Below are 20852 nucleotides of genomic sequence, written 5' to 3' on the forward strand. Positions count from 1 at the left end.
AGCAAAATTAAGATATTTTAGAAAAATAATACAGAATTTATTATTAACAAAACTGTACTTCAAAAAATTATTACTAACAAAATTGGCCCACAAATAAAACCTGAAACTGTTTTCCAAAAATAAAGAAGAAAGAAAAATTTTTTGTGTTTGTATGTGCGATACCAGGTATTCAACTTGGGAACATTCTACCTTAGATCTGCATCCCCAGCCCTATTTTTTATTCTTTATTTTGAAACAGGATTTCACTAAGTTGTGAAGGTCTCACTCAGTAGCTGAGGCTGGCCAAGAACCTGTGATCCTCCTGTTTCAGCCTCCCAAGTACATGGATTACAAACATGCACCACCACACTTGGCTGGTAAATATTTGAGACTGGAAAAATGTATCCACAATATGCAATCAAAATCTCCATGAATGTTAAAATTGTGAGTACATATAAGAGCCTTTATTTCTATATTTTTCTAATGTTTAAAATGTTTGACTATTTAAAAAATGTTGTGAAATTTTTTCTAGGTCGTATAATATAGGTCAAAGTAAAATCTATAAAGATAGTAGAACAGATCAAAAGAAGTAAAACTATATTTTAATTAAGAAATTTAAGTAAAAGTAAAATATCATTTAAAGGTAAAATATAATAAAATTGTTAAATTATGTTAAAACTGCATATTGTGTATTTCATTTTTTCTTTCTTTTTTTTTTTTTTTTTGCAGGTCTGGGGGTGAAATCCAGGGGCATTTGACCTCCAAGCTACACCCCCTGTCCTATTTTTTATTCTTTATTTTGAAACCAGGTCTCACTGAGTGGTAAAGGGGCCTCACTACGTAGCTGAGGCTGTCCGCGAACCGCGATCCTCTGGTCTCACCCTCCCAAATGCTGGGATTACAAGAATGCGCCACCATGCCCGGCTCATATTGTATATTTCAAAGCAGTGATTAACAAACTTATTCTGTGAAGAGACAGATCATAGGTAATATAGGCTTCGTTGGCCATATAATTTCTGCTGTAACTATTCAATGCTGTCATTGTAGCATGAAACAGCTATGTACAATACATAAACAAATGTCCATTGCTGTGTTTTAATACAAAATTGTAGAGATCTTTTACATCTTTGGTTAGGTTTGTTCCTAGGTAGTTTATTGGTTTTTAGGTTATAGTGAATGGAATTGTTTTATTTCTTTCATTGTGGATTCATTGTTGGCATATAGAAAAGCTACTGATTTCTTTAGATTGATTTTGTATCCTGCAAATTTGCTGAATTGGTTAATCAGCTCCAGTAGTCTTTGGGGTGAGTTCTTTGGGTCTTCTAGATAAAGGATCATGTCATCTAAAAATAAGGAAATATCTTTAAACATAAGGAAAATGTAAAATTGAACATTGAAGCAAGATTGTACCAAATGCTGACTCTAAGAAATTCATATTAATGTTTAAGATATGTAAATATGAATATCAAAATTGACTACAAAATTAAGTTTAATACCAATGATAATGAACATTTTCTCATGATAAGGGTGCCAGCTCAACAAAAGATTTAATCACAAATATGTATTCTTATAATAACTGATCTTCAAAATACCTATGTTCAAAATATCTCCAAAAGAAAAAAATGACAATAATAAAAGGAAAAATAGAAAAGAAAATTAATAATATAAAAATCTTCAACATTTTTATTACTAATTTATAAGAAAAACAATTAAGAAACCCATTAGAATAGGAGCCAGTTTTTGAAACAACTTTTGCAAATTTGCAAATTTGAAGGCACTAGAGTATTCCAATTGAAAGACCAAAATACACAATATTTATTAGCAATCTATAATATAGATCACATGTTAAACCACAAAATAGTCTCAATAAAAATTAAATCATAGATTTTGAATATAATAGAGTTGAAAAAGGAAAAAATCAGGAAAAGATAAATAATAAATCAAAAACATAATACTATTACATTAAATAAAACACTTTTATATGACCTACAGTAAAGGAAGACATTATAAGGGAAATTAGAATATAGTGTGATTTAAGTGAAATGAAGAGTTGTGAGATGCAGCTTGAGTAGACATTTCATACAAATATATAGTTTAAACACTATTTCAGAAAGAGCAATGAAGTCCAAGTCAACTTAAACTTCAATTGTAAGAAGACAGAAAAGAAAGAGCAATGTAAACCCAAATCAAATTAAAGAAAATAATAGAAAGTATAAGAACCAAAATTATATGACATATTACTAAAAAATAATACAGATACACAAGTAAATGGAAAATTGAAAATGTCCATAAATTGATATATGTCTTTCAAGTTTAATAAAATATAAATTTATACACAGAATTTGTTATCATCAATAATATAAAAGAGCACATCACTATAGATCCTTTAGACACTAATGGGTTAAAGGTCCTATGAATAATTTTGTGCTTATAATTAACACATTAGATGAATTGATCAAATTAATTTAAAAACAATACCACTAAAACTAACCAAAGAAATAAAAGTAACATTAATTCTGTATTTTAAAATAATTTAAAATAGTAATTTTAAAAAAAAATCTACAAATATGTTGACAATGACATACATGCACAAACTCTTGGTGGCCCCCCATTTTCCTCCCTCCCAGTATGGAGTACCCAGATTGACGTTGGTATATTTTCACATGTATACACATAGTCTATGGTAGTATTTCTATTAATGAACATAAGTCTTCCTCCACCTCTCCCCATCATCTGGAGTCTATTTTGTATCCCAATTACTCCATATTCTGTACCTATTAAAGAAAACATATGACCCTTTATTCTCTGTGATTGGCTAATCTCACTTAACATAATGTTATCCAGGTCCTTCCATGTTCTTGCAAAAATGCACCAATAAAAGTATAAAAAAATTAAAAATAAAGCTTGGCTCAGGTGACATCATTGGTAAATTCTGTCAAGTATTTAATGATTAAATAATACTATTTTTTTCCTACTCTTTCAGAAAATATGTGTAGGGAGACTACTTCTCACCTCAGTCATTGAGACTTCCATTAGAGACAGACAGACAGACAGACAAGGAAGAAAGAAGAAAGAAGAAAGGAAGGAGGGAATTATTTTAAAAGTGGACAATAACAAGATTGATGATGTAGACCAAATGGAAGTCTTGCACACAAGTGGGAATAATAAATAGTATAATTACTTTGGAGAAAGTTTGATATTTCTTCAAAAAGTCCTACAGAATTACCAAATATACCAGAAATTTCTCTCCTAGGTACAAGCCCTGCAGAAATAAATTGTACATTCATGCACACTTTTAAAACTTTTTAAGCATATGCTAATATTTGGAAAGGTACTTTACCCTTCATATAAACATTTATGAGAATGTATTATGTATACCTGTACATTTTCTTTACCATAGGTAAATAATAATCAAATCTAGTAAAAATATTAATAACTATCAAAATGCATTATTCTGTTTGAGACTATGAAATGTATAAATTAATATTCAAACATAGGTATTAGAACTATATGGTGTCTTCTCATCCAGAACAAAAATGAATATTCATAAACATATCAAAGTCAGTCACTAAGCTAAAGATGAGAAGGAGAGAGGGGTAGGGAATGGAGAAGGAATTGGGGAAGGCTAAAAAAATGATGTGTGTACATATGACTCTACTATCTTGTACCCCATTCAAATGTATGACAACAATGCACCAATAAAAAATAAAAAAATAGAAAAAATAAATTAAAACGAGAATATTTGCAACTTTAGGCATCCTTCTGTATAGATGCATATTGTTTGTCATGGGTGTTTTGTAACTAATTTTGAATAATTATTCTTGTATTTCTTTTTCCTTTACTTATGTTATAGTTTCTCATTTGGGGTTTTAAACACAATAAAATTCTCTGTGTACTGAAGGTCTATGTGTGTACTGCTGGCCCCCCTCCTCAGCCCAGAAAAATCACTGGAGTAACCCTGACAAACCCATCCCTAGCCCCTGGGAGTCAAGGCAGCTTTGCTAAAGAGGACTAAGAGGACTCGTGTGTTCAGAGGATGTTATTACTGGAGGAGAGGAGGGGATAACTACTTTTAAGCTTCTTTCTTTCTTTCTCTTTCTTTCCTTCTTTTTTCCTTTGTTCCTTCTTTCCTTCCTTCTTTCTTTCATTCTCTTTCTCCACCCCTTTTACCTGTCCATATCATTAACAATTCATTTTAGCTGGGCATGGTGGCGCACGCTTGTAATTCCAGCATTTGGGAGGCTGAGACCGGAGAATCATGGTTCACGGACCGCCTCAGCTACCTAGTGAGGCCTCTGCAACTTAGTGAGATCCTCTTTCAAAATAAAGAATAAAAAATAGGGCAGAGGGTGTAGCTCGGAGGTCTAATGCCCCTGGGTTCTGGGTTCTATCCCTAGACCCACCAAAAAAAATAATATTTTTTTTCAATTCAAGAACTAACAATTCTTCCCACATTCATATATTTTCTCAGACACTTTCTAACTTTTCTTTTCTGGCTGATCTATTATCAAAATGCCTTCCATCTCCCTATTACAGGAGCTATCATAATGGCAATTGCTATTTTTTCAAGCCCTCTCACACTGTAATAAAGATGCAATGATGACATTATCTTGCTCTTTCTAATGTCATTAATAACTCATAGCTATCATAATAATCATTAGTTACTAAAAATGTCATAGTATTTTATACCCAGCTAAGGCACCTGGTTCAATAACTGCAGCATTAATTTGAAAGTGTAGAAAGAAGTAGATCAGAGTGGGATTTAAGAACAGCAAAGCTTCATTTTTTATGTTGGTTGTGTGACCGGGGAGGCAAGAGAAGGAGGAAACACTTCCTTAGGGCCTGAGGTCCAGATTACTTACTTTCTGAAGCCAGTTTCTGGCTTCTGTTTACACAGAGCTCCCAGAAATCTGTTGCAGGATAGAGTTAGCGTGGATCCTGTATTCAGGGCCCACACTTGAATCATCTTGCAAAAAGACATGCACTTCATAATAATGCTCACTTCCTCAAAAATGCTCCATAGCTACTGGCATTGAGTTCCCACATGCAGAGCTTCTGCTTCTCTAATATTTCCTTTCCAATGCCTCTATCTCATCCAGACCTGTACTTTTCCATAAACACTACTGTCTATTTCCAGAGCTGTTCGGCCCCTCATGCTTTCACAGCTTCCCCATCTTCTCCTCTGAACCTCTTCAAGGCCATTGCAAGTCCCATGTTCTCTAGAAAACCGTGGCCCTCAGATTGAGGGGTGCCTCAAATCATAGGCAGACCTCACCATTGGATTTAATTATTTGACACAGAACAAATATTTCTTTCAGTGCCAGGTATACATTTAGTGTTTACTCTGTGAATTTTGTATCCCTTAAAGGCAGATGTCATTCATTAGTTTTGCATTCTTCTTATGAGAACCATGGTACATTATAAAAATCATACAAAATAACATATGTAAAAGATAAAGGGATATTTTCAAGACATATAATAATTTTTGCCCTTTTAAAAACAACAAATGTGTATTTAATGCTTACTAAATGATAGATTGTTTGTTTAGTTTTGGTTATTTTGGTACTGGAGATTGAACCAGGTTGTATTTTATCTCTGAGCTCTACCCCAGCTCTTTTCAGTTTTTATTTTGAAACAGGGTCCTGCTAAGTTGCTGAAGTTCTCACTAAGTTGCTGAGGCCAATCTTGAACCTTTGATTCTCCCATCTCAGCCTCTCAAATGCTGAGATGACAAGCATGTGTTACCGCTTCTGAATGCCAAGTGTTTTTTTTTCTTTAATAAACAATTCAGTCAATAATATTCTTAACAAATAACTATTGAGTATCTAGCATATGCTAGATACTGTTCAAAATCTAATTTAAACTAAACAGAGACAATTTCTACCCTTGTGAAGTTCATTGTTCTTCCATCAATAATAATATATTAATAACTATTAATAAGAATACTCAAAATAATAATGTCTGTTAAATATTTTTTGTATTTTATTTTTTTTTTTTTTCTTTTTTTTTTTTTTTTTTTTAACAATTTTTTTATTGAACATAAATAGTATACATTTACACTATATTTGGTGCCCTCCCCCCCCCGCCCACATTTCCCCCCCCACACACACCAATGGTTGTCCAGGATAACCATGTCTTATTCATAATTTTACACATGTTCAAGTGTAGACCCTTATTAATCGAGACCGGCCTTCCTCCTCTCCTATCTTACCATCCAAACTTAGCTAGTATTTCCCCTTCAATATCTGGAGTCCCTCTGGTATTCTTTGTGTTTCCTAGTTTGGGCATATTAGAGGAAACATATGTATCTTCTTCTTCTGTGCTTGGCTGATCTCACTTAACATAATGTTCTCCAGGGCTTTCCATCTTCTTTCAAATGATATAATTTTGTTCTTCTTTATGGCTGAATAGAATTCCATTGTGTGTATTTCCCATAGTTTTGCTATCCATTCATCTGTTGATGGTGATCTGGGTTGGTTCCATATTTTGGCTAGTACAAATTGTGCTGCTATGAACATAGGTATGCATATGTTGCTGTAGTTCTCTGAATTCAACTCCTTTGGAAAGATACCCAGGAGTGGTATAGCTGGGTCATATGGTGGATCTATTCCCACCTTTCTTAGGAATCTCCACACAGATCTCCATAGTGGTTGAACTAGTTTGCATTCCCACCAACAGTGTAAAAGAGTTCCTCTTTCCCCACATCCTCGCCAGCATTTGTTGTTATTTGATTTCTTTATGCTTGCTACTCTGACTGGGGTTAGATGGAATCTCAGTGTAGTTTTGATTTGCATCTCCCTGATGGCATTAGTGTTTCACAAAAGCTCTAAGAGGGATTATTATTATAAATTTATAGACTGGAAACCTTAAGTTTAGCATGGACAAGTCACTTCTACATGATCAGTCATTATTATATTTATGATAAATTTTAATATGATAGTTCTTAATCACCACTTGGCACAATGAGTAAACATTATAAAATGTCCAAGACTGTGTAGTACCCTTCAAGGTTCAGTTTTTGTTGGTCTGGAGTTAAGGCTAAAAGCAGATAACAAATGTCAATAGATCCCAAATCATGTTTAAAAAGCATTTGTGTTTATTATCACAAGACTGTGAAATTATAAATGGAAGCATCCAGGTAAGAACATGTCTCTAAATATTGATGTTGGCTAGAATGCGGCAGATGTCACGTTCCTCAAGAGAAATCAAAGCCATAGTGCTCAGCAGTTCCTCCAATAAGAGATGGAGTCCATAACCCAGCCCTATCCCTGGCCTGGCCTTTGGATTTGCTTAGTCTAACTGAGTAGGGTGGAATGAGTTTGTTAAGTTTTGGATGCAGAACTTAGGTAAGAGGTGGCAGCTTCCACTTCTACCCCAAGGTAGCTGCTGCTACCTTGTAAGAAGGCTGAGGGATCACTGAATGATAAGAGACCTATGTAGATAAGTAAAGGTCCAGTGCTCAGCTTCTAGGAATGTGAATAAAATCATCATAGACATTCTTACTATTCTAGCCACTGTCTGATTTAAAACAAGAATGAGCCCAGGTTTTTTCTAATCATGAGGCTTCAGAGTAATTTATTACACAGTAATAGAAAATTAACAGCAGAGCAGGCCTTTCACCTGACCAAGGCTTCGTCCACATTTAACCCTATCATCCAGCACTCCATGCCTCACTTCTTTATCTAGGTAAAGGCTTTGGATAAAATCTAAGTGATAAAATTAAATAGGAATATAGTGTATGCTGTTATCATTGATGTGCCTCTCTCGCTGCTGTCTTAAGACTTGCTTAAGGTTTCAGAGAGTCATCATGCTTAAGTCTTACAATTAACTGTGGAATCTAAAGCTCATGTTCACATGACCTGCAAAAATACCATTTTTGCATCTTTTCCCTTATTTAGCCATTCTCTGGGCACCGATGATATTCAGATGCAGTTTAACAGGATGTTATAAAGCATAAAAAAGTTTATATTCCCCCAGGGGAGTGTTTAAAACCTACATCACCTTCCTAGTGGCAGGACCCGAGGAGCATCCCCAGTGCCCAGAGTAGCTGTGCCAGATGTCTCCAGTTCTGTCACCTCCTGCTGACTCTCAACCATGGCTTTGCCTTCACTCTGTGTTCTTCACGCACTCCTCTTCCCCTGACACATGCTGCTTCTTCCCTCAATTTCCTCTCCTGGACCTCATTTTCTGCTGTTTTAACTTCCACATTTAGTTCTGCACATGCTTCATCAATAAATCTCTCCATTCATTTATCTCCCTGAGTATCTCCGATTCTGTCTCCGTCAGTCTTGATCTTGAGAAAGCTCCTCGTTTAGAGTGTGCTTTGGTGTCTGATAGAAACGGTTTGAAGACATTCTGGTTCTCTCCAATGGCATCAAGCCCTCTGCCCACTTGCTCTCGTGACCCTTCTCATCTCCATATCACTGTTTCTAACCCACCAGCAGTAGGAATCTGGTCCATGTAACATCTGAGCTGGGTGTTTTTTATTCTTTTTAGCCTAAGATTCTGTCACTCTCACCTCCAGAAGAATGTGTGTGTGTGCGTGTGTGTGTGTGTGTGTGTGTGTGTGTGTGTGTGTGTGTGTCTGGTGTGCTTAGACCTTGTTAAACACTTACCTGTTATACAATTTGTTTTAGATTTAATTCCTCTGGAAATTAATAATCAATAAAGCATCAAATATTGTTTGAGTATATTCATGTAAAAAGATACTGCTGTGCGATGGGAAGATGCTATGTATAGGAATTATCCATATAATTCCTAAAATTATCTTTTAGGCACTCAACAGTAGCTTGGGGGGACAAAGAACTATGATAATAGAGCAGAAAATAGTGGGCTTATCGGTGCTATTTCTCATGACACACCTGTTGAAAGAGAAGCCATAGCATGAACTGATTAAATCAACCACTAGGACCCCTTTATAAAGAAAGATTTAATCTAGGTTTGCTGCTAGCACATGAAATACAAAAAAAAAAAAAAAAGTATCTTCTTCTGGGAGATAGATTAGAAAAAAATGCCTCTTTCTTAGCTTTCCAGAACCCAATTTAGTTCTGAAACCCCAGTTAGTTGCAGGGAGAGCAGGACTTCTGACTCCCCCTCACTCCCCAGTCTGGCCACTCCCCATAGGAGACAACTTGTACAAATTCCTCGTGATGATGCTTCCTGGATCCTGCCTCAAAAAATGGAGTTTTAAGTGGGCAAGTTGGATCAAAAGAATAGAGTTTAAGTGGACATGTTGGCACATGCTTGTAATCCCACTACTTGGGTGACTAAAGATCACAGGCTTAAGTCCAGCCTCAACAACATAGTAAGACCCTCAGCAACCTAGTGAGACCCTGTTTTGAAATAAAAATAAAATAAAAGGGCTGGGAATATGTTTGGGAAGGAGAATAATCCTGACATTAATCTCCATTACAAAAATATGGATTTTAAGAGGCTCTGGAATATCCTGAAATAGAATGCAAATTGTGGTATTTGGGCATCTTAGTTTGTTCTAAGAAGAAAGATGTTTGTTTGTTTGTTTTTAATCTCTAAGTCCATGCAAGAAATGCTTAAGAATCACCACTTTTAACCTTATACAGCCCTCAGTCTTTGGGTCAATGGCCCAGGTTTTGCATTATAATTTCTCAAACTTTGAGCCAAATAACTTTTCTCCAGCTACTTAAAAATTCTTTGTATTTGTTTTTGTTTGTTTTTGATGTTGTTGTATGTATATAGTTGAGTATTCTTAATGAGTTTAAACTTAAAATATCACTCCCTCATTCTGATCACAACCATGCAAATGTGCTTGAATGCAAAAGTTTATAACTCATGAGATTTCACTGTGTTTTTACTTCCTCAGACCATTTTCTGACTACAAAGCAAAAATATGCATCTGGATAGTTCCAAGAAGTTTTCTCTGCTTCCTCCCAATTCTGTCTACATATACTGTTCTTTCTTCATCTCCAGTCAAAAGCTTCCTTTTTAAGATTTCCTTTAGCTCTGTCCCTAAGGGTTCAACTGATCTTCAGGAACTGCCTTCCTGCAGAGAAAGGAATGTGTTGGGTCCCAAGCCATTCTTTTCTTGTCCCTTTTTCACTTGAGTTTTTATTATTATATATTACCCTACTTAATTTACAAGGAACTTCATTGTAATCACTTTTTTTTTTCAGTACCTGGAATGGAACCCCGGGGTATTGTACCTCTGAGCTACAGCTACAGCCCTACTTCTTAGTCTTTTTTTTTTTTTTTTTTTTTTTTTTTTTTTTTTTTTTTAAACAGGGTTTCTGAGTTGTGAAGGGCCTCGCTAAGTAGCTGAGGCTGTCCAGGAACTGTGATCCTCCGGGTCTCCACATACTGAATGCTGGGATTATAAGCATGTGCTACCACGCCCAATTGTAATAACTTCTTTGATAAAATCTTAATTCCTCTATTACATCTATCGTATCTACTGGGTATTGTGGTTTAAGTGTTTATCTCTTTTAAAACCCATGTTCAAATTTAATTGCCATTTTTATAATGCTAAAATTCAAAAGGCTTATTGAAAGGTGTTTAGTTCATGGGAGTGCTATCTTTATGCATTGTAGGTTAATTATCACAATAGTAGGTTGTCATAAAAGGAAGTATATCTCTTTTTATTTCCTTAAACATGCACTCTCTGGTCCTATCCTTCTTCCCCATGGAATAAAGCAGCACAAAAGTGCTCACCAGGCTACAACACCATGCTCTTGGGCTCCTTACCTTCTAGAATCATAAACCACAATCATCTGTAGTCTCAGGTACTCTGTTATAGCAGCAAAGAGTGGACTAACTCATTGGGCAAACTTGATATAGATGAGTCTTTTTACCTATTTAGTGTTTGTATCTAGGCAACTGCTAGAAACCATTACTGGAGAAAGTATAAATTTGTACCACCAATTTGGGAAAAAATTTGGTATTATCTTTTAACCGTGTCAACTCAATGAGCCAGGCATTTCATTCTTAGGTGAATAACTCAAAGAAATTGCACACATACTCCAAGAAATATGCATGAGAATGGCAATACAGCATTTTTGTAATAGCAAAAACAATGAAAATGTACATGGTGAGTGAAAATAAATGAGTTACATTTCTAACTACAATATGTATGTAGCTAATAAATATGGCATGGAACAAATTAATTTACAGAAGAACACATTCAATACAATTTAAAGCTCAAATTCAGACAAACTAAGTAGTATTTAGTTTAGGGCTACACATGTATGTGGTTCGATATAGATACAGATATACAAACACACACATTCATAAATGCGTGATAGAAGTAGAAATCAAAAGAGTTTATCTTCAAGACGGAGGGGAAGAAATATTACTGTATAATGACTAGTAAGATTCGTATTAACTTTTGATTGGTATCAATTTAACATATGAATATATATGTTAGATGTGTCTTCAGTACTATCCAGAGATCCTATCACATTTCACCAATTGAATATCTTACTTATAAGGTGAATATAAAATTTTCTTCTTCCACCAAAATCTCTCCTTCCCATTCTCAGAAAAGTAAGAGTTTAGAAATTAGGCTCGATATACACCAATTCTGAAATTTATCTTTTAAGAGTCTTGCATTTTAGTTTGTCTTTAGTAAATTGTTTCCTCTTTAGAACTCTAATGCAGAAAAAATAGTTGACTTTAAAAACAGCTAATTCAGATTTAATCTTATCTGAAGGTTAACAATGTAGAGGACAACTGCACCAGTTCCCCTCTCCAAATCTCAATTTATATAGAGAATAGGCACAGGAATAAAAAGTCAAAACAAAATTAAAACCTTCAGGTTAATAAAGTGATTAATAAAGAGTATATATAAAAGTCAGTCAATATGCCGAACATGAGAAAGAGGGGTAAGGAATGGGTAGGAAATGGAGAAGGACTAAACTAAATGAGTGATGTATATGCCTCAACTATCTTGTACCCCACTAATATGTATAATTAAAATGCACTAATAAAAAATTTAATTAAATAAATAAAGTAAAAAATTGTATGGAAAACTGTGCTTGAAGAAATGGCTAGGGTTTGAGGACCCAAATAGGGCATTGTATACAATTCACAATTAGCTATGGTCAACTGAATCTACACAATTATGAATAAGGACACTGTGTGTGGATTCTTCCCTACAAGGGAAGAGAACACTGAATAAATTGAGGAAGACGATAAGAGCACACTACTCTGGTGACCAGTCCAGTCCAAGACAGGTTCAAAGTAGTACTGCACAGACTGCTGACAAGTTGCACTGAGCATCTGACTCCTACCATAAAACTGGTCTCTTTGCTCTCCATGGAGAGAGAGTAGGAAGACGAGAGACAGGATAGTAGGTCGTTCCTGCTCCAGTCTTTCCAAAAGGGAAGAAAAGTTGTCCTATAGCTCCTCATCTCTGGCCCAGGGGAAATAACACTGATACAAGGTAAAGAACCTATTTTACAAGCCACACCTGACTTCTTTTTTAATTTGTTAAGTAATATTTTGTTAATTGCATTGTTTTTCCTAAGGTCTTTGACCTCCTTTTAATAGTATTGTAATTGATATTCTAGAAACCCTTATGATGCTGAGTTTCAAATGTTTTAGTTATAAATAACCTGCTCATCTATTATTTTCTAAGCTAATAAAATCATAAATGTTATTGTTTAATTTTATTATGTCCTATTTTACTAACTCCTTAAGGTCAACATAATTTTTGTACTTTGCCTCTTCCTTCTTCAGTGAGGGATCAACAGTTCTAATTAGATATTATGGCTCAATTTTTTTTCCTTTTTAACTGAGACTTTTCTGAAAAGTAAAAAGTACCTTATCGTCCAAAAAATACAAGGTGCATTCACTTTCCAACACTAACAATAAACAAGGGGATTCTGAGTATCTCAGGCAGAGCTCGCAAGAATTGCATCTGAGAAATGAACAGAACTCAAGCACAATTCATTCACCTAGCAGGGCTTGGTCTTCAGTGGCATCCCCACTTGGATTTTCCTTTTTTTAGTATTTTGTGGTTATTGTATTTTTATCTACTTATTTTGTATTTTTTGTTGTATTTGATGTTCCAGTTTGAGATATCAAGAAGAAAGTAGTAAGAGGCAGACTGAATCCATCCCTTTAATGGACATTTATTTTGGTTTTGGTTTTGTTTTTTTGCAGTACTGGGGATGGAACCCAGGGGCATTCTACCTCCAAGCCACACTCCCAGTCCTATTTTTATTATTTCTTTTGAAAATGGGTCTCACTGAGTTGCAAAGGGCCTCACTAAGTAGCAGAGGCTGACCGCGAACCTCGATCCTTCTGTCTCAACTTCCCAAATGCTGGGATTACAAGCATGCACCACCACACTCAGCTTTAGTGCACAATTGTTAAAGCACCTACTCTGCCTAAGGCAATTTGATTAAGGAGCAGTAGAAGAAAAACATTAGAGTAATGAGAAAAGATATATGACATGGACCCTTACTTCTAGTGGGATATAGACACTGCCAAAGTCTCACAAAAGGATGCATAGTGTTAAGTGCCTTTGTGAAATGATTGCAAATATGGTAGAGGAAACTTTCAACTGTACCACCAGTCATTTTATACCTCAACATAAAGCTGTAATCCAACCCCATTCCAAAGATTGCTCCTTAGAAAAAGTCTCAGAAATAAATTAATTTAAATTAAATTGTGACTGGGTGTCCAGCTGAGTACTTCCTAGCAAATTAATCATCATAGAAGAATTCAGCAAATAATGAGTAACCATAAACAAGCAATTTTAATAAAACAAATAGTATATATAATAAAGGAAAATGAGAAATAAAATTAAATTAAATTGTGACTATACTATCGGATCATAGCTCAAGAAATAGGCAGGTTTCCAAGTGAAGTGACACGTACCTGTAATCCTCGCAATGCCAAGGCTGAGGCAGGAGGATCACAGGTTGAAAGTCAGCTTGGACAAGTTAGTAAAATCTTGTCTCAAAATAAAAAATAAAAAAATGTCTGGGGTTGTAGCTCAGTCATAGGGCACCCCTGGACTCTACCACACACACACACAAGGAAAAAGATAAAAAGAAATAGGTAGGCAATAATAGTAATTTCAGTATTAGGAAGAGAATATGAGTTGAATGGACCAGAGAAACAGAATAATTCACTAGTAATGCCAGCCTAAAAGGATCTACATTGGAAAATATAACTTAAATGTCACTAAGATTAAAAAATAGATAAGACTTTTTATTATCTTCTCAGAGTGATAGATAGTCTGTGAAGTTAAAAGCAAAACTGCATGACAAATATGTGAATGTAATTGGCTTTGCAGTTATTTGATGGGGGGCGAGGGGCACTTCAGGTGGGCCACCATAATGAGCTGAATCTGTGATTTTGTGAAGGCAGGTTCTCTTGATTGGCAAAGTTTCATAAAAGCACATGCTCACTAGTTTACAGCCAGTTAGAAATAAGAAATAAAGCATGATCACTGACTTCCTTGTGTCCAATTAGAACTGAAGGATTAGAGTTTACTAAGGTGATGGTACTACTGGTTTTAAATTTTTTTCAGAATAAACTTTGCTCAAATTTTATTTTATTTTGGTTATAAAAAAATAACAAACTAAAAATATTCACAAAACCTAACATTGTTACCTCTCTTCAAAGCATTCTTAGAATTATTTTCAGTAATAGGATGAAACTATAGGGTCTCATTGGCCCTTCAAAGCTGTTAATGACCACCAATCAAAGTCAGGAAATGCTCAATTGTATCTTTTATGGTGAATATTCTAAGTATGCATTTGTTTGGAAAGCAGGGAGGAGGAGGTGATTCATGGTGACAGATGGGGTGAAAATAGCTGCTTATTTATGGCAAAACTTAAACAAGGACTTGGCCTGTTGGGAATAAGGACTTCCTGGGGCAACAGACATGTGTCACTCTTGTTTTAGAATGTCTGGGAATGGTTTATGGAGTCTGTAGTAGCTCATCACTGCTATTCTTGACTTGGTTCCTGTCATTCAAAACATTGGGCATTTAAGTACCTTTCCTTTAATGGGTGCCAGATTACAGTTCACCAAGTGACTGCATGAGTGAACTATGAATAAATAAAAACAAAAGTACTGAGACCTAATCAAGCAGGTAATAAGGCCATATGAAAACTCTGTCTTTTGTTTATGGGCTATTTCACGTGCAAGAATTGTTTCTTCCTCATGAGATTTGGAACACAGAGAAGGAATATGAATTCATCTATGGCTTTGCTCCTTCCCCAAAGAACTCATCAGTAAATGTAGGAGATGCAGAAGATAGTAAAAGAAATAAAAAGAAAAGTTAAAAAAGGTATCAGATACAGTGAAGATGACCTACTTGTATCTCCCCTTTCCTTCTCTTATGGGATTCTCCGTCAAAACTTCTCTGTAAGGCACCACTGGGCTATGGGCAGTTTCAATGGTGAAATGAAATGGAAGTAAGCTTAATCATTAGTTCTAGATGGGCAGGATGAAGAATGTGTTTCCAGGGCTGTACTGAAATGTAGCTGTTATACAATGTTTGTTGAATGGTGTGTAAAAATAAGAAAATAGGAAAGGTAAGGAAAAAGAAAGTTATTAGTCCCATACTAAGAAAAGGAAATGTGCTTTCAAATGTAAAACAATCCATTGTGTTATTTTTCTCTTGCTACACTCTTTCTCTGGGAAATTGGATGACTTCTGGAGTACACTGATCATGAGTGGGGATTGAGTAAGGTATTTTCCAGAATTAGTATTAACTCAACCACTGGACTTTTCTGGTGACTCAAGATGTCATTGAAGTACTAGGACCTTCAAGCCTAAAATCTCACTGTACCCCCCACACCTTTGTTAGTGGGAGAATGTGATGTCTCTAAAATTGTTCTTGATTTGCTCCATAAAGAAAAAAATAAAAACCTCTAGTCAAATTCCTCTACAACCAAACACAGACTATAATTGCTTCCTCTTGTCTAGCACTGCTTCCAGTTGAACAACAATTTCCAGGACTTTAGGAAAGACAAACACAGGCCCAATGACACAAGTGTCAAAGGTAAACTTATCCTCCAGTTCACAAGCCTCAGAATGGAAAATGGATTGTTATTTAAAAAAAAAAAAACAACAACTTAGAACTCTGTTCTCTGTTGCCTTCCACAAAGCTGTCACTAAATCATAGAAGTAAGCTGTCTGCTGGCTTCTGGCTCATCTTCATTTTATAATCTTAGAATAATTGAACTCCAACAGGATGGATGAATGACTCATGAAGACTTAGTTTCCTCCTGGCTCTGGATTTTATAACTTTGTATCCCTTACAAACCAATAAATCTTCATGCTGCAACACTGAAAATAGTAGTGATCTACTGTTCTAATACAAATCTTATGAGAACCTAGAACTTTAAATAGGAAAAAACCCGAGATGTAACAGAATAACAACTCACTGGTTTAAATAGCAATTGCTTAAATCAAGTACCATAGCCAGACACTGGACATCATGAACTTCTGGCACTTATTTGTGACTGAATTTTTCAAGGGCAATATTTATTCATCCAAGACCAAAACAGATTAGCACCACAGATTACAAGAAAAAGGCAGCTTAATAAAGTTACATTCAAAACCCAAAGTGCCACCAATCACCATAAAATAAGAAAAGAAATAAAAAAATGTTTACAATAAACTCAAACATACAATTTTAGAATCATTGACTCTAGGAGAAAATTATAAACTGTATGAAGTACTGAACAAAGGTGATTTAAACACACAACATATGCTGTTTAGACTTCATAGAAATACATTATATTTTGATGGAAAATTCATCAAAACATTAAAATGTTTAAAAAGTCTGATAAGCACATATTTTTAACACATTTGTGTACATTTTTAGCAAATTCTACACATGCATAATATTTCCACAATGAAGATTGGTCAGCAGATAATAATATATAATTTATGCCATTATATGCATATGCCATGTATGTGTAATATATATATATATACATATATATATATATATATATACACACACATCATTTTAAAAAATTATTATTCTACTCTATTATTTTGTGCTTTATCCTACTTACTTTCCCCCCATACATCTATCCATGCCTTTATCATGAGTCCTCTCTCAACTTCAGTATGATGTAACCCCATTGGGTGCTGGTAAATGCTGAAAAAACTCTGTAAATGTTTCTGTTTTGCTGATTACCTCTTTAGTTTTTCCAAGTTATCAACAGTGGGCATTCCAAGCACAAGATGTCATTGGAAACTAAGAAAGGATGATATAATAACATTTCTGGTCCAGAGAAAGATGAAATATTTCAGGTAGGCAGAACCTTAGTACAATTTTTAAATACATATATTTTTTCACTGTAATTTTATGCCATGGTGAGACTCAAAGTGATACAAACATACATAAACACAGTACTTGTTTCCTTCCATACCTCACCCCACTCCCTAATCCTCCATGCCCATACACGTTAGTGAGATTGGTAGTGATACCTTTATATATATGGATATAACATTACTTGCATTGCTTTTTTCCTTGAACCTCATTTTTTCTCTCCTCATCTCCCTCTGCTAATGTCCTTCCACTATTCTACTGGTCTCTCTTTATTGGACTAAAGCACTGTTTGTTTTCAATTTTTGTTCTGCCTTTCACATAATAGAGAAAACAGAATCTTCACTTTCTGAGACTAGCTGATCTCACTTAATTCTCTAATTCCATCCATTTTCCTACAATTAACATGTTTTTATATTTGTGGCTTAGTAAAACTCCATTGTGTTCATGTACTACATTTTCTTATCTGTTAATCTGTTAGCTGGTGAACTATATTATTTTTATCTATTAATCTGTTCATAGATGAACACCTGGGTTGGTTCCATAATTTGGCTATTGTGAATTGTGCTGTTATGGGCATGGATATATATGCCCCACTGTAGTACTCTGACTTTAATTCTTCAGGAAAGATTCCAAGGAGTAGTAACTCTGTGTTGTATGGTGGTTCTATTCCTAGATTTTAGAGAAACTTCTAAACTGATCTCCATAGTAATCGTATTAATTTACAATCCTACCAACAGTGTAAAAGAATTCCTGTTTTCTCATATCATCACCAGCATGTATAATGCTTACATTCTTGATGGTTGCCATTCTAACTAGAGTTAGATGGAATTTCAGCATAATTTTAGTTTGCTAATGATGTTAGATATTTTTTATATATTTACTGGCCATTTATATCTCTTCTTTTGATAAATGTCTATTCAGTTAAATTGCTCATATTTATTTATTTATTTATTTATTTATTTATTTATTTATTTTACTTCTTTTTAGGGTTAAGTTTTGGGTAATCAGGTATTGCAAAAGAGTCTGACCTACCCTGGAGAAAGCCAGAGGTAATCATGCAGAACAAAGTCAGAGGTTAGACTTAGAAGAAGGGTGAGAGTCATGTGTTGTTTCTAAGGACAAATAAGAATTTTAAAGGTATCTATTTCACTCTTCAAGTTGTAAAAACTTTGCTTTAAGGACTATGAGGAGCATAAAAAGCATGTGGTGAATTCATCAGCAGACAGCAATTCTGCAAAAATGTATAGTTTAGATTCTTCTCTTTCACCATACAATCTGAAATTCACAATTGGAAAATGAGTGCTGTCCATATATTCCTCTCAATCAATCCCTTTTTGCCAAAGTGTACATTCTGAGAGCCAATTTGCCATCACTGAAATCAGTCTTTAGATGCAGGAAAGAGTCAATTGATGCTGAAGTTGTGAGGCAGTCTTTTCCCAAGGTTAAATCCTTTCCAACACTGCTTCTCATCTCCAAGGCTGAAAAGATAGTCTGCTATTCAAGCAAAGACTTTGATATTCTGTGTTAATGTTAATTGATCACAAGTTAACTGAAGAATTCCTCCCCCTATCTACCCAAGGATTGAAAGCCTATGGCACACAAAACCTTGCTCTAGAACAGAATGTGCCAACTCCCTTTTGGTGTTTGGTTGATCCTAGACCCTTGATAAAAATTCACTGTCATTTCAAAGAGAGCAGTTTTAGAAGAGAAACTTTCTGAGTGTCTATATAAGATAAAGTATGTACAACTACATAATTTTAGGTTCTCTGGCCAGAAGTTTGTCAATCATTGTAGGCCAGAAGTTTGTCAATCATTGTAGTTCTTCCTCTTCCTTCCATATTCTTTCAGCTCAAACATCAGCTCCCAAGGAAAGCTTCCCACATGTCTAAGTCTAATCTAGATGTCCCTTCTTTATTCTCCTGTTACATTACAACAATTTCACCATCTTCTTATAATCACCCATATGTTTATCATTTTCTTCATTAAGTATAATCTAGATCTTATATACTACTGGATTCCTAGTTCCTGGGTCGTTTAATAAGTATTTATTGGGTGGGTATGTATTTAAATAAAGTTATCTCCATATCTTTCTGCTTTCTGTGTGCCCATCCATACAGTGCTGTCCTGAATTCTGCCACTTTACAAAGATAGTGTATGATGACATATGCTACCATCCACAAATGACCAACTACAGTATGTTCTCAACTTACCCCTTTCTCCAGTACTTGCTTAATCACTACCACATACATTGAATCATGCTTGACTATTCCAGGCCAATGTGATATCTCCCTCCTTCTACCTCCAGCACCTCCAGTATGCAATTCCCACCATTATTTTCATCCAAAATATACACAACTATTTCTTTTAGTGTGATGTCTGGCCTCTGTAGGTACCTCAAAAGTAGCATCCCTCTTTTGACTCTCCCTTTTATTCCTTTTGCTCATCTAAACTCTGAGCTGGGCACAGAGAGTACCCAAAACAGTTCTAAGCAGTATGCAATTAACCTAATATGTATGAAGACATCGCCCTGCAGACAAGCTTTTTATCTATGGAGCCCTACCTGAGTTTGTACTGGCTTATGGCTGGTGACAAATAAAACTGCTGGACAATATAGGTGAGGGAGGGAAGGGAAGTAATTGGCAGAGGCAGAACTGTCCTTTTGTTATTTTGTTATAAATAAACTCCCACAGTAGAAACTTGTTAACCTCAGTCCTTGCCTTCACATCTACTTATATGCAAGACCTCCCTCGACAAATCAATCTTTACACTGCAGTGGCACTCTCTTGACAAGATATGTTTGGCTTAGCCACTGTTGATATTTGTTCTTGAAATCTCAGTTGTGTGGCATGGTACACTCTGAGAGTAGAAATGGAGATGCTTAGTTTATATGCACAGAGGACAGGCAAGATGCAAACAGAAAGAGACGGTCCACAGCAGGGCAGCTGGAGTGGTGGAAGCCGAGCAGCACTTAATATGTTGTGATGGATTGAATCTATGAAACGCCTGCTCAATAGCTAGTCAAAGTAAATTCAGGAAGACAAAGAAAAGGAATTTATTTTTTCATGAGTGTAAGAATGTTCATTATTTCTTATGCTTTTGGTCATGGTCCAGTACTGTCTTTTTGAGGTCCCAGTGCCTTAGCAGAATTAGGTGAGGTTTCTGCTCTCTGTCTATATCTATATCTATCTATCTATCTATCTATCTATCTATCTATCTATCTATCTATATCTACCTATAGATACATATAATGTATCTATCTAGATAGATATAGATAATATAGATAGATATATACAGATATATTTCTCTCTCATATATAAATATGAATATTATATAATATACTATCTATCTGTAGATAGATAGATAATAAATAGATGATGGATAGATATAGTATATAATAATATACATGTATAGTGAAGACTTTGGGATTGAGCTCTTTAATGGATTTTATTCTCTGAAAAGAATGAACCAGAGAGCTTGATACCTTCTTAAGGTAAAGTATTTAATTTCTTCTCTGCTCCTAAAGTGCATAATTTTATTGGAGATTCCCCAAATTTGACTCCAATCATTTATATACATGTCTGTTTTGTTCATTACA

This window comes from Muscardinus avellanarius (genome assembly GCF_963383645.1).
Source record: "Muscardinus avellanarius genome assembly, chromosome: 17".
In the NCBI taxonomy this organism is placed as follows: Eukaryota; Metazoa; Chordata; class Mammalia; order Rodentia; family Gliridae; genus Muscardinus; species Muscardinus avellanarius.